At 46.2% G+C, this 15,626-nt stretch overlaps 1 protein-coding gene across 4 annotated transcripts in view; it reads right to left on the bottom strand.

The window, feature by feature from the left end:
• The window catches only part of TCAIM (T cell activation inhibitor, mitochondrial), a 277,740-nt gene extending 273,770 nt beyond the window's left edge, over positions 1–3,970 (bottom strand). For 3 of the 4 annotated variants that reach the window (XM_069211978.1, XM_069211980.1, XM_069211981.1), the window contains exon 1: positions 3,820–3,970. The gene's annotated coding sequence lies outside the window, so the exon portion shown is untranslated. Of the gene's footprint in view, positions 1–3,780 lie in introns of all 4 variants that reach the window. The other variant, XM_069211979.1, reaches the window with a different exon arrangement.
• Between the last annotated feature and the right edge of the window lie 11,656 nt (positions 3,971–15,626).

The following is a 15,626-nucleotide window of genomic DNA, read 5'->3' as shown; positions in this document are numbered from 1 at the left end:
CTGGGGTGCCCCTAAATACTGAATTTAGGGGGGTGTTTAGGTCTGGGGGGGCAGTAGCCAATGGCTACTGTCCTTGAGGGTGGCTACACCCTCTTTGTGCCTCCTCCCTGTGGGAAGGGGGGCACATCCCTAATCCTATTGGGGGAATCCTCCAAACTCAAGATGGAGGATTTCTCAAGGCAGGGGTCACCTCAGCTCAGGACACCTTTAGGGGCTGTCCTGACTGGTGGGTGACTCCTCCTTGTTTTTCTCATTATCTCCTCCAGTCTTGCCACCAAATGCGGTGGCAGTGGCTGGAGGGGTGGGCATCTCCACTAGCTGGGATGCCCTGTGGCGCTGTAACAAAGGGGGTGAGCCTTTGTGGCTCACCGCCAGGTGTTACAGTTCCTGCAGGGGGAGGTGAAAAGCACCTCCACCCAGTACAGGCGTTGTTCCTGGCCACAGAGTGACAAAGGCACTCTCCCCATGTGGCCAGCAACATGTCTGGTGTGTGGCAGGCTGGCAAAACTAGTCAGCCCACACTGGAAGTCGGGTATGTTTTCAGGGGGCATCTCTAAGATGCCCTCTGGGTGTATTTTTACAATAAAGTGCACACTGGCATCAGTGTGCATTTATTGTGCTGAGAAGTTTGATACCAAACTTCCCAGATTTCAGTGTAGCCATTATGGAACTGTGGAGTTTGTGTTTGACAAACTCCCAGACCATATACTCTTATGGCTACCCTGCACTTACAATGTCTAAGGTTTTGCTTAGACACTGTAGGGGCATAGTGCTCATGCACATATGCCCTCACCTGTGGTATAGTGCACCCTGCCTTAGGGCTGCAAGGCCTGCTAGAGGGGTGACTTACCTATGCCACAGGCAGTGTGAGGTTGGCATGGCATCCTGAGGGGAGTGCCATGTCGACTTAGTCATTTTCTCCCCACCAGCACACACAGGCTGTGAGGCAGTGTGCATGTGCTGAGTGAGGGGTCCCCAGGGTGGCATAAGACATGCTGCAGCCCTTAGAGACCTTCTCTGGCATCAGGGCCCTTGGTACCAGGGGTACCAGTTACAAGGGACTTATCTGAGTGCCAGGGTTGTGCCAATTGTGGAGACAAAGGTACAGTTTAGGGAAAGAACACTGGTGCTGGGGCCTGGTTAGCAGGGTCCCAGCACACTTTCAATCAAAACTTAGCATCAGCAAAGGCAAAAAGTTAGGGGGTAACCATGCCAAGGAGGCATTTCCTCACATTAGGCACTTGCATTACTGATGCAGATCACCACTCAGTCCCATCCAGTTTGCAGATCTTCCGTCAGTCCATTCATCCAAGAAGCAACCAAGCCTATTTTATTCTCTTCTAACGTTTCATTAAGACAATCGAGTGACCGTTCGATGGACTTGTCTTTTCAAATGTAGAATTAATCTTTTGTGGGTTTGTGTGGATTACTAGATGCTAGAGTACAACCTAGTCCAAGAAGTGTCTAAAAACACAATGTTAATTAATGTCACAAAGAACAGTGATTTACTCATTAACAGTCTCTTTACTTTCCCCGTTATGTTAGTAAATTGTATGCTATTCTGTTACACATTGACTATTTTAGCACACCTCTCCTTCACCTTGGTCACAGATTAGTCAAATGTATTTATGTATGTTTCCTACTACATATTAGCAGTCAGAGACAGATCGGAAAAATGTGTAGTCTTTCAGATATTAAACAGTGTAAAATAATAACACACTTCCTACTAGTAGATAACCGGTCACCTTTTATAGGTTTTTGGTGATCGAGTCTTTTTGTGTTCATAGAATCAATTGCTCTGCGGTGTATCAAGGAAGCATGGAGCCAAAGCTTAAGAAGAGAATGAAAATAGTCATGACAACAGGAAGTGATCTAAACTGATGTGGTAGTCATAACCAGGTGAAAATTCTAATTAGCTGCACTCTCCCTTCTGGGACTTGTGGATTTGTTTTTTTTCCCATTATAATTCGGAGGCCCCAGGTTTCTGTGTGTTAAGAGTTTTTTGTTACTGAGCCAGAATTGTATGAAGTCACAAGTGATGTTACCCCCTAATGACCTTTCAGAGTTAGGGCGAGGCCGTCATACCTGCATAAAATACAAAGTATGTTCTTAGCAACAACGGTCAGCTAATAATTGCCTAAAAAAAATTCTCTAGTTACTTGAGTAACACCCCGTTTACAGCATTGTATTTCACGGTGTTTCTTTCAGCGTGATATTAATCTTCTGAGCACACGAAAAATAAACAAAGAACAAGTGCGCAGGGGGACAAAGCTAGATGCCAAAGGGTTAAGGCCTGCGGAATTTCTAAAACTGAAAAGGCACTCTATCACTGGGAAATGAAATTGTTTGACAGTTGCACTGCGTAAAAGGGAAGAACAAGGAATACAGCTTCTAGACACCGTGAGTGCTTAATGAGATAATTTGAGGGCAGACAAATTCAGAATATGAGTACTCTTAAACTGGCACATGTCCATGTTTCTTTGGATCTGATGTCTCTCATAGTTCCTCAGTCCTTTCCCTGTGCCTGGATTGAGGGTCCCACAAATCTCGCTGGCTGCTCTTGCCCTCTGCTTTGCTCTCAGAATCTAATGCTGTAAACAAATAGGTTACCACCTCGTACTTCAAAATGTTGACTCCCATTGTTAACAAGAAAATAATTTAGTCTGGAAGTTTTATTTTAATATTTAAAGTTCTAAAAGCCGAAATAACTTCAAATAATTTGGGAAGTTTTAGGATTTTCTATCAAAATGAGCCGAGTAAATCTTCAATATTAACGTCATATTTACGATAACTTTACACGTCCGTATTTATCTTACTTTTACCTATTTATTGTGAGAGAAAACTCTGGCAACTTAAGACCTCTGCTGACCTCTTATTTTGGTTTACTCCTGCATGACAAGATCAATATGGCATAGTCGAAAAGATGTTCATAAAATCAAATCAGCAAATAAATAAAAAAATAATCAACAAAACATTTAAAAATCTCCATTACAATGGAATCCATGAAGTTCCTCTTTACATAAAATGACATATTCCAGTTACATTCAAAATACACAAGCCCAACCCATTAGTGGCTAATGTAAAACATAAATTCATGTTCGCGAATAAGCTTATGAAACACACACTTCCAACGTTTGTTCTTGCACATCAATCCGCCAAGAATACATACATCATACATAATCAGACGTTTAGCATCCCCTGTATACTGCTCCAGTATATTGTTGACTTTTTTTTAAAATAGTTTGGTGCTGACAAATGTGCATGCTTTTGTTCCCTTGGCCCATCTGCTCTCTCCAGTGTGTCATTTAAACCCCCTGTTGCTGCTGCTGTAGCTGGGGAAGGAGGCGATTCACTGGCTCATAAAAAGTGGGATGAGCAAGATGGGCCTCTGTGATTGGATGTTATCGAGAGGAGAGGGCACGGGATAAGCTGATCACAAAGTAGAGCAACAATCAAGTCCCACCCTTTTGCAAGTATGTCTAGCAAACCAGTGTTAATTAGCAACAAGTACTCGTGCCCGTGACAGCAAATAAAACACATTCTAGGTCAAGTATCAAAAGGGAACACGTTCAGCCATTTCCTAATCTACTGAGATAGGTATATTTCATGCAACAGAATATAATGTGCATGCAGATTTTAACAGATAGTCCTGACTTTATTTTAGTGAAATAAAATTCTACGCAGTTTACTAAATTCCAAAATAAATGAATATTTTTATCCACACAAACTAGTTATGTGCAATAATTAAGGTGTGCGGTGCAACACTTGGCCACCACTCACTTCAAAGGGCCCGGGACCTGCCTGTGCTGCACAACTAACCTTCTCTGCAGCCCTCTGTCCCTGCGCAGCTCACGCTGTCCTCAGGCTGCAGCTGCTGTGTTGTGTTGTTGTTGTTGATCCGTGGCACGATAAGCACCAACAGCAGCACTGCTCATCACCGTAGAGGCGGGACTAAAATGATGGTTCCATGGAAACAAAAGAGAGGATATCGTTGCATGTCATCTTAAGTAGAAAGAGGACGAGACCAACACTCACGACCGCAGCCATTTTGGATTGGGAAAGTTTTCCGGAAAAGGCATGCCATGAAAGGAATTTTGTGGCAGTCATCTTGGAATAGCAACGTTCCTCATCATAATTATTTGTACATTTAACTACTTCGATAACTAATATGACTTTGGGGGGGGAAACGATATGGCAGATTTATAGTAATTTTTATATGGATTTTACTGAAACCGAAGACCCCACCCTTCACCGGACGGTGCGGAGTGTGACACAGAGTTGGGGCCAGAAGAACACTGCTGGGGGCGAAATGCACGTTTTAGACATGCAGCGAGCAAGTGAAATGCGACAGAAGAAGCCCTTTAGTTCTTTATTTAAAACGGCTTTGGCTTAAAATGCCGAGAAACCCTAACCTTTCATGTTTAATTCTAAATTATAATCTACTTTAATGAATTCTAAGATTGGGAACGTTAAATCTAAACTGTGTTGCTCCAAAAAAACAAAAAAAACAATGCACAGACCTTGCAGAATCAACACCACATAATGATATACTTATTAAGAAACGACCGATGTGTTAAAGTAATTCTAGCACAACTTGTTTGGCAAGGCTTGCATTTAATCTACTTGCCTGAAGGTATTCAAATAAAAAGAAGACTGATTTTTTACAATGACAGGATGGGACAACTGTGAAAAATAAACGTTCATGCAGACAATTCAGCAAGCAGTTTTCATGAAAAACAAGTGTATGTAATTGTTAAGCGAAAACTTAAAAGACTAGAAAGAGAAGTGTCCTGTTTGACAGTTGCAATGGTCTCCACAGTATGATCAGGGGCCGACACCCCTTAATTTAAAATGCACTGACGAGGCCAAGAAAGAAACACGCAATTACTCCAACCAGTTCCCTGCCCTCCAGTCCAACGTCATTTAACATGATCACGTAATAAGAGCAACACAGGAGGTGTGTCATTATATTTGTGGTTGTAGGAAGCTGGCACTCTATATGGTGCACTCAAAAAAAGTACACTGTGTAGAGTACAGTGGATCCCCAACTGGTTTGCAGAGTCAAAAGTAGATAGGACTAATACTCTATTTTGTGGTGGTGTGGGTGTGCAGTTAGGCTTATCATAGGGTAGTGCTAAGAATTTTTGTACTCACAGATGCAATAAATGAGACACACACTCAAAGAATAAATGAGACCAATTTAGAAACATAACACTTCTTTGTATATATATAGTTTGAGCCCAATAACTTTGTTATAAGGTAAGTACGTTTTTGAGCATAAATTCTTTCCACTTGCAAATATCAACAGTGCAGTTTCAGAGTTCTTGAATTTTAACCTATGGAAAGAAAACACATTCAGCCAACAAGCACTTTGCAATGACTCATGGGACTAATCTTATAGACCTAAATGGGCAAGGGAGAGGACCTCTCCAATAGGTCACTACGGGAGGCACTGGGGCAGCTGGGTGCAGAGGCTCGGTTCGGTGTCAGGTGCCCAGTGTATTTCAATGGGGATTGGTCTTCGTGGATTTCGGCTGGAGGCTCTGGCTGGGGTGCCATTCGGGGACCACCAAAGGGTAGGTCGCAAACCTGGGGTGCCCGGTAATGTAGGTGACTTTTGGTCCTCTTCACCAGGGGCTACGGATGCAGGGGTGTACTTTGGCGTTTGGGGGGTCATGTAGTCTGAGGCTGCAGGCGTCATTGCGGAGTCCAGGAGGGGTGAAACCCCAGTGGACTCGAGCTCAGTAGAGCTTGGGGATGTTGTTGACACCAGGAGTCCATTTCAACTTGGGCCAGTGGAGACGGGCGCAGTTGTGCTTTAGGTGTCAAGTTTCTCTCACCTCAGAGGTTGCACGAGAGGAGGCCTGCGTGCAGAGACTGCAGGCAACTTCTGGGAGTCCAGGAGGGGTAAAACCATGAAGGACTCTGACTGGACAGCTGAGGAACCTTGTTATCACTGATGGCTCACTTCACCTTGGGTTGTGGACGACGGGTGCAGTGGTGACTTCAGGTGTCGGGTCTTTGCGATCCGGGGGACTGCAGAGTCCCTTCTTTGGAGTTTGTTGGAGAACAGGTCCGCTGCTCACAGGAGTCTTGAGTCTTTGTCGAAGGCAGGCAGTCCTCCTTGGTTTCTGGAGGCTCAGCTGAAGGATGAGTCGTCTTTTGGTGCAGACTCCTTCAAGGGTTGTAGATAGGCTGGCGGGGTTGGTACCACGTCAGTTGCTTCCCTTCTCCTCTTCTGCGGGTACAACTCTTCTTTGTCCCGTTTCTTAGGTCATCAGGATCTCCGTTCTGAGGTTCAGGGGTGCCACCTAAATACTCAATTTAGGGGTATTAAGGGAGTGACAGATGGCAGCCAATGGGTTGCCCACCTTTAGGGTGACTTCACTCTTTCTATGTCCACTTCTGTTGGGAAGTGGGCATAACCTTGACCCCAGTGGCCTAACTCCTTCCAAACCAAGATGGAGGAATTTAAAAAGTGGTGTCCACTTCAGCTCACCCACCTTACAAGTGTGACTGGCATGAAGTGGGCACACCTCCTAATCTGCCTAAATTGTCCCCCTGTCTTGCCACCAAAAAGTGGAGTCAAGACAGGGGGGTTGGTCATCTCTGCCATTTGAAGAGACCTGGGTCGCATTACAAAGGTGGCAAGGCCTTTGAAGCTTCCCTCCCTAGAATGTCCATCCTGCCTGGAGGTGTTAACACCCCAGCACAGTGCAGGCTTTTGTCTCTGAACCCCAAGAGAGCTGGACCTCACCCTATGGGGTCTGAAATGTGGCTAAGGTGGCTGAACTGGTTGGGATCACAGTCAGTTAACACATTGATAGTTGGTAGTCTTTCAGGGGTTCATCTCTAAGGCACCCTCTGGGTGCATGTATTGGTAAATCCAACACTGGCATCAGTGTGGATTCACCAATACGAGATGTTTGATACCAAACATCCATATCTTCACTGAAGCCATCATGTAGTGACCAGTGTCAAGCACATGCATTTCAAATGGCTTCACTGGTCCCTTACTATGTCTGAGGAGCAACAAAGACATAGCAGGGGAATATCTGTGTTTTCACTTTGGTCTGCACCAAGACACACGTCTTGTAATGTGCTTGGTGAGGGGGCCCTTAGGGTAGCACAATTTGTGCTGTGGCCCTTAGGGACCCTTTTAAGTGGCCCAGGTACCAGGGGTGCCATTTACTAGGGACTTACAGAGGGTGCTAAATGTTTTGCCAATTGGGGAAACAACTGTGCAGTTTTGGAGGAAGTGATCTGGCACGAGGGACCTGGTTAGCACAAACCCAGTGCACTTTCAGTTGAAATTACATCAGATACCAGGCAAAAAGTTGGGCTAACCATGCCAAAAAGGGTGATTTCCTACAGTGCTGAATAGGAAAGAGATGATGTAAGATAGGCAAATGACGGATTACATAAGGATTTGTGCCCATGATCCAGTCTCCATCTGTACATGGCAGTGGTGCTTTAATTTTCCATTGGATTACATGCATGACCTTCACTCTATGCACTCTGCATAGAGGCCAAGGACTGGATGTGCATTCACTCTGAACACCTTAATGGTACGCTGGCAGACACCGTGAGAAACTCATTCTGCCTTAAACCTCAGGGCTCTCTGTTGTGCCCCTCAAACATTAACACATAATCTGAACTCACCCAGACCTAGAGGCAACTTGTAGGAAGTTGGCGCTGTATATACTATCTCAAAGTGAGAGATAGTGTGCACAGAGTCCAAGGGTTCCCATTAGAGGTAAGGTAGTGGCAAAATTAAATAATTTAAATGCTCTATTTTGTGGCAGTGTGGTTGAGCAGTAGGCTTATCAGAGGGTAGTGTTAAGCATTTGTTGTACACACACAGGCAATAAATGAGGAACACACACTCAAAGACTTAACTCCAGGCCAATAGTTTTTATATAGAAACATATATTTTCTTAATTTAATTTAGAGCCACAAGATTCAAGATTTGAAGTAAATACATAAAATGCAAGGTACTCCACACAGGTAAGTAAGGAACTTTGAATTAGAGCCGTAACATACACAGTTTTAGTTAAAATGGCAATAATCTATTTAAAAAGTGTACACAGTCCAAAAAACAGTTCCTGGGGGAGGTAAGTATTGGTTAGTTTTTCTGGTAAGTAAGGCACTTACAAGTTCGAGTTCCTGGGCAAAGACAGCCCACCGTTGGGGGTTCATGCCAACCCCAAGATCACTGCACCAGCAACACAGGGCCGGTCAGGTGCAGAGGTCAAAAGAGGGCCCAAAACACATAGGTGCCTGTGAAGAACAGGGGTGCTCCGGTTCCAGTCTGCCAACAGGTAAGTACCTGCATCTTCAGGGGGCAGACCAAGGGGGTTTTGTAGAGCACTGGGGGGCACAAGTAGGCAAACAAAACACACCCTCAGCGGCACAGGGGCGGCCGGGTGCAGTGTGCAAAGCAGGCGTCGTGTTGTCAATAGGAATCAATGGAGGGACCCGGGGGTCACTCTAGCGGTGCAGGCAGGGCACAGGGGGGCTTCTTGGGACAGCCACCGACTGGGCTAGGCAGAGGGTCGCCTGGAGGTCACTCCTGGAATGGAGTTCAGTTCCTTCTGGTCCTGGGGGCTGCGGGTGCAGTGCTTGGTCCAGGCATCGGGTTCCTTGTTTCAGGCAGTCGTGGTCAGGGGGAGCCTCTTGATTCTCTCTGCATGCGTCACTGTGGTGGTCCAGGGGGGTCATCTCGGGCTACTCGCAAGGTCGCAGTCGTCTGGGAGTCCTCACTGTAGTGTTGGTTCTCTGGAGCTCGAGCCAGGGGCGTCGGGTGCAGAGGGGGAAGTCTCAAGCTTCTGTCTGGAAGATTAAGTTCTTTAAAAGTTGCAAGAAAGTTGCAAAGTTATTGCTGTTTTTGAACGGTGCTGCTGTTCACAGGAGTTTCTTGGTCCTTCGGGTTCAGGGACTTCAGAGGTCGCTGGTCCCTGTCGGATGCGTCGCTGTGCAGGTTCTTTGAGTGTGGAGGCAGGCCGGTAGGGCTGGGGCCAAGTCAGTTGTCGGCTCCGTCGGCTCTGTAGGGCTTTCAGGTCAGCAGTCCTTCTTCTTTGTGTAGGTTGCAGGAATCTGATTTCCTGGGATCTGGGTCGCCCCTAAATACTAGATTTAAGGGTGTGTTTAGGTCAGGAGGGCAGTAGCCAATGGCTACTTTCCTGGAGGGTGGCTACACCCTCTTTGTGCTTCCTCCCTGAGGGGAGGAGGGCACATCCCTAATCCTACTGAGGGAATCCTCCAATCTCAAGATGGAGGATTTCTAAAGACAGGGGTCACCTCAGCTCAGGGCACCTTAGGGGCACTCCTGACAGGTGGGTGACTCCTTGTTTTTCTCATTATCTCCTCCAGCCTTGTGGCCAAAAGTGGGGGCAGTGGCCGGAGGGGTGGGCATCTCCACTAGCTGGGATGCCCTGGGGTGCTGTGACAAAAGGCATGAGCCTCTGAGGCTCACCGCCAGGTGTTACAGTTCCTGCAGGGGGAAGTGAGAAGCATCTCCACCCAGTACAGGCTCTGTTCCTGGCCATAGAGTGACAAAGGCACTCTCCCCATGTGGCCAGAAACTCGTCTGGTTGTTGCAGGCCGGCAGAAACTGGTCAGCCTAGCACTAGGGGTCGGACTGGTATTCAGGGGGCATCTCTAAGATGCCCTCTGGGTGCATTTTACAATCAATTCCACACTGGCATCATTGTGCATTTATTGTGCTGAGAAGTTTGATACCAAACTTCCCAGATTTCAGTGTAGCCATTATGGAACTGTGGAGTTCGTATTTGACAAACTCCCAGACTATATACTCCTTATGGCTACCCTGCACTTACAAAGTCTAAGGTTTTGCTTCTGCTCATATACCCTCACCCGAGGTATAGTGCATCCTGCCTTAGGGCTGTAAGGCCTGCTAGAGGGGGTGACTTACCTATGCCACAGGCAGTGTGAGGTGGGCATGGCACTCTGAGGGGAGTGCCATGTCAACTTAGTAATTTCCTCCCCAACAGCACATACAAGCTGTGAGGCAGTGTGCATGTGCTGAGTGAGGGGTCCACAGGGTGGCATAAGACATGCTGCAGCTCTTAGAGACCTTCCCTGGCATCAGGGCCCTTGGTACCAGGGGTACCATTTACAAGGGACTTATCTGGGTTCCAGGGCTGTGCCAATTGTGGGAATAAAGGTACAGTTCAGGGAAAGAACACTGGTGCTGGGGCCTGGTTAGCAGGGTCCCAGCACACTTTTAATCATAACTGGCATCAACAAAAGGCAAAATGTGGCATTTCTTTACACAACTTATTTCACAATTTGCGCTAGCTCTTCATTGTGATCTTCCAGCCTTTCTACGGAAACTAGTTACATGGCTGGATCAAAAAAAAATGTAATGCGCATTTAGGATTTGTTGCAACTGTTTTTGGTTTGCTGTTGCTCAATACATCCTGACAGTGAAAATATTTTGCGACTGACAATGTGGCATGAAATGCTAATGAAGCATTAACTCATCGTTGTCATGGTCAAACGCTCTAAAAAGGGGTGATGGGCATGTTACTGCTAAAATCCCCATCTGAATCTGAAGAGTCTCTTGTTAACATCACATCAAACTGGTAGTCACAAAACAGGCCAGTGCTTATAGTTTGTTAAGGATTCGGAGGTTTTGGGTGAACAAAAATTCTCAAAGTGCACTTCTGGAAGCTATTTTCATTAAAAAAAAATTTAAAAAAAGCAAGCGGTATGAAGAGAGTAGTAGGCAGAGGGAGTTGGAGGGGAGAAGAAACAGAACTTCAATCATGTCAGGGTCAGTGAGCAGGCACAAATTAACGTCAATCAATCTGTGATTGGTCCTCGCTCAACAGAAATGTTTGGAAATGACGTTTCACATGCACTGGCCAATTAAGCAACCTGTAAAGAAGAGTGACTTGAAGCCAACAAATGTTACGCAATGGGTGGGCTCAAGCCCTTTTCTGTATACAATAGTGTCTTGCAAGCGAGACACATGCACTAGCGCATGCTCTCGCAGGCTCGACCCTAAAAATGATGAGGCAAAACTTTGTCTAAAGATCTTTCCAGCAAGAGAATTAAGATTATTTTACTGTTATTATTCTTATCCCTTGAGAATTGCTGGGCACACATGGACTTTTAGACTCAACACAGCAGCAGGCTGGAGGGAGGCCAACCTTGACTCTCCTCCTTTTTCAGACCGCCAAGACATGGACAACAAGCGACAAGGGCAATCCTAAAAAAAAAAAAAAAAAAAAGATGACGTTTTTGCCTCTCTTAACTACACTGCTCCAGTCCCTCCGTGGGCAGGCCAGCCGTATGAAGCAAGGCCATCATAATTAGTGCTTTTGTGCACTGAATGACTGACAGCCCTGCTGTCGGTCCGTGGGCAGTGTAGAATGTTGGCATCTGCCTGGAACATGCTAGGCATCACTGCCTTCACAAATGTTAAGCACAAACGGACAAATAAGCCTAAATTTGTTCTAACCACCAAGAGTGGGGGGTTTTTCTGGACAAATGTGGGACTATCGCTCACTGGTGCAGGAAATAGTCCAGTCTGGCAACAATTCCTGGGGGGGTGTAATGAAGTGGCACAGTATGTTGGTAGTCAAAAAACACAATTGGTAGACAGGTAGGGACACATTCAATCATTATTTTAAGAAACCAGTGCTCACTCCTGATTTCATGGGTCAATTCCTTTCCCCTATTTATTTAAATCATTTGAAAAGGTCAGCAGTAACTAGTCATTAAACAATTTATAACATAGCTATATACACAACATAGATATATACATAACATCACAAACATTTATGACAGAAAAACAAATCACAATATTGACTGTATGAAAAAAGAGGGTTATGACCAACATCATTTCTTTACATTGTGGTCACTGTTACAAGATCACAAATGTGATCCACTAAAATGTGATGATAGAGGGGTTTAGCTGCACCCAGCTGTCAAATACCTAAATATTTTTTCAAAGGTATTATGTAGTGCATGTAAAATTCCATATTTGAGTTAATTAACTTCAAAACCCTCAATCTCGCTAGAGATGTGTCAACGCGTTTCGGCCTCTTCAGTCAGGGCCTCATCAGGACTGTTAGGGGGCACTGCCGCCTCTACAAAAATTAACAGAAAGACTAAAATCATACCAATTCAAATGGTATCAACATAACAAATATCCAAACGCAGTGTGCATCAGTGTCAGTGTTACCCAAACTCATCTGTATCCCATCAATGAAACTTCTTATCAGCACATTTCAAAAATAATCCTTACTTACACCGCCGTGTTGTTAAGGTGAAAGCTAAAACTCAAGTTGAAACAGTGTACTGAGTCACCCACAACTAACGTGTTCTCTGTTGTAGCTAGGCATGCACCTTAGTCATGTGTCCGCCAAAGGTGAAGAGCTCTTAGTCATACCTTTAGTCTGTTAGGCTTAGCACTACTTGCAGGTTGCCGCATCTACTTTCAAGTTTATATCTAGCCAGCCAAAAAGAACAACAGTACATTAATATGTTTGAATCAAAAACCTTCGTGCAAAGATGAATCTGTGCCTTCTATTAACCCCATTAAAAATATACTCAAACCTTACTTTATAAATTCAAGCGTCTATGGTGGTTCACTGTCAAAGACTGGGGTGAATCCTTTTAATGGTTGGACCGATGTCGCTATCAAAAGTATGAAACAAAATCCCAAACTCAGAGGATGCCATTACTCGTTAGCCCAGAATTGCCGAAACAAAATTAATTACCTAAAGTCCAAAAACCCGACTCACTTGTATTGCCATGTGTAGGAAAGTACCATCTTGCCTGGCATGTTACCCCCATTTTTCACTGTATATATGTTGTTTTAGTTGTATGTGTCACTGGGACCCTGGTAACCCAGGGCCCCAGTGCTCATAAGTGTGCCTGAATGTGTTACCTGTGTAGTGACTAACTGTCTCACTGAGGCTCTGCTAATCAGAACCTCAGTGGTTATGCTCTCTCATTTCTTTCCAAATTGTCACTGACAGGCTAGTGACCATTTTTTCCAATTTACATTGGCTTACTGGAACACCCTTATAATTCCCTAGTATATGGTACTGAGGTACCCAGGGTATTGGGGTTCCAGGAAATCCCTATGGGCTGCAGCATTTCTTTTGCCACCCATAGGGAGCTCTGACAATTCTTACACACGCCTGCCACTGCAGCCTGAGTGAAATAACGTCCACGTTATTTCACAGCCATTTTACACTGCACTTAAGTAACTTATAAGTCACCTATATGTCTAACCTTTACCTGGTAAAGGTTAGGTGCAAAGTTACTTAGTGTGAGGGCACCCTGGCACTAGCCAAGGTGCCCCCACATTGTTCAGAGCCAATTCACTGAACTTTGTGAGTGCGGGGACACCATTACACGCGTGCACTACATATAGGTCACTACCTATATGTAGCTTCACCATGGTAACTCCGAATATGGCCATGTAACATGTCTATGATCATGGAATTGCCCCCTCTATGCCATCCTGGCATTGTTGGTACAATTCCATGATCCCAGTGGTCTGTAGCACAGACCCTGGTACTGCCAGACTGCCCTTCCTGGGGTTTCACTGCAGCTGCTGCTGCTGCCAACCCCTCAGACAGGCAGCTGCCCTCCTGGGGTCCAGCCAGGCCTGGCCCAGGATGGCAGAACAAAGAACTTCCTCTGAGAGAGGGTGTGACACCCTCTCCCTTTGGAAAATGGTGTGAAGGCAGGGGAGGAGTAGCCTCCCCCAGCCTCTGGAAATGCTTTGTTGGGCACAGATGTGCCCAATTCTGCATAAGCCAGTCTACACCGGTTCAGGGACCCCTTAGCCCCTGCTCTGGCGCGAAACTGGACAAAGGAAAGGGGAGTGACCACTCCCCTGACCTGCACCTCCCCTGGGAGGTGTCCAGAGCTCCTCCAGTGTGCTCCAGACCTCTGCCATCTTGGAAACAGAGGTGCTGCTGGCACACTGGACTGCTCTGAGTGGCCAGTGCCACCAGGTGACGTCAGAGACTCCTGCTGATAGGCTCCTTCAGGTGTTAGTAGCCTTTCCTCTCTCCTAGGTAGCCAAACCCTCTTTTCTGGCTATTTAGGGTCTCTGTCTCTGGGGAAACTTTAGATAACGAATGCATGAGCTCAGCCGAGTTCCTCTGCATCTCTCTCTTCACCTTCTGATAAGGAAACGACCGCTGACCGCGCTGGAAGCCTGCAAACCTGCAACATAGTAGCAAAGACGACTACTGCAACTCTGTAACGCTGATCCTGCCGCCTTCTCGACTGTTTTCCTGCTTGTGCATGCTGTGGAGGTAGCCTGCCTCCTCTCTGCACCAGAAGCTCCGAAGAAATCTCCCGTGGGTCGACGGAATCTTCCCCCTGCAACCGCAGGTACCAAAAAGCTGCATTACCGGTCCCTTGGGTCTCCTCTCAGCACGACGAGCGAGGTCCCTCGAATCCAGCGACGCTGTCCAAGTGACCCCCACAGTCCAGTGACTCTTCAGCCCAAGTTTGGTGGAGGTAAGTCCTTGCCTCACCTCGCTGGGCTGCATTGCTGGGAACCTCGACTTTGCAGCTACTCCGGCCCCTGTGCACTTCCGGCGGAAATCCTTCGTGCACAGCCAAGCCTGGGTCCACGGCACTCTAACCTGCATTGCACGACTTTCTAAGTTGGTCTCTGGCGACGTGGGACTCCTTTGTGCAACTTCGGCGAGCACCGTTTCACGCATCCTCGTAGTGCCTGTTTCTGGCACTTCTCCGGGCGCTACCTGCTTCAGTGAGGGCTCTTTGTCTTGCTCGACGTCCCCTCTCTCTGCAGGTCCAATTTGCGACCTCCTGGTCCCTCCTGGGCCCCAGCAGCGTCCAAAAACGCCAAACGCACGATTTGCGTGTAGCAAGGCTTGTTGGCGTCCTTCCAGCGGGAAAACACTTCTGCACGACTCTCCAAGGCGAGAGGGATCCGTCCACCAAAGGGGAAGTCTCTAGCCCTTTTCGTTCCTGCAGAAACCTCAGCTTCTTCTGTCCAGTCGAAGCTTCTTTGCACCCGCAGCTGGCATTTCCTGGGCATCTGCCCATCTCCGACTTGCTTGTGACTTTTGGACTTGGTCCCCTTGTTCCACAGGTACCCTAGATTGGAAATCCACAGTTGTTGCATTGCTGGTTTGTGTCTTTCCTGCATTATTCCTCTAACACGACTCTTTTGTCCTTAGGGGAACTTTAGTGCACTTTGCACTCACTTTTCAGGGTCTTGGGGAGGGTTATTTTTCTAACTCTCACTATTTTCTAATAGTCCCAGCGACCCTCTACAAGGTCACATAGGTTTGGGGTCCATTCGTGGTTCGCATTCCACTTTTGGAGTATATGGTTTGTGTTGCCCCTATCCCTATGTTTCCCCATTGCATCCTATTGTAACTATACATTGTTTGCACTGTTTTCTAAGACTATACTGCATATTTTTGCTATTGTGTATATATATCTTGTGTATATTTCCTATCCTCTCACTGAGGGTACACTCTAAGATACTTTGGCATATTGTCATAAAAATAAAGTACCTTTATTTTTAGTATAACTGTGTATTGTGTTTTCTTATGATATTGTGCATATGACACTAAGTGGTACTGTAGTAGCTT

This window comes from Pleurodeles waltl, chromosome 10 (assembly GCF_031143425.1).
Source record: "Pleurodeles waltl isolate 20211129_DDA chromosome 10, aPleWal1.hap1.20221129, whole genome shotgun sequence".
Classification (NCBI taxonomy): Eukaryota; Metazoa; Chordata; class Amphibia; order Caudata; family Salamandridae; genus Pleurodeles; species Pleurodeles waltl.
The sequence above is the reverse complement of the archived record's forward strand: the minus strand, read 5'-3'. Positions and strand labels throughout refer to the sequence as shown.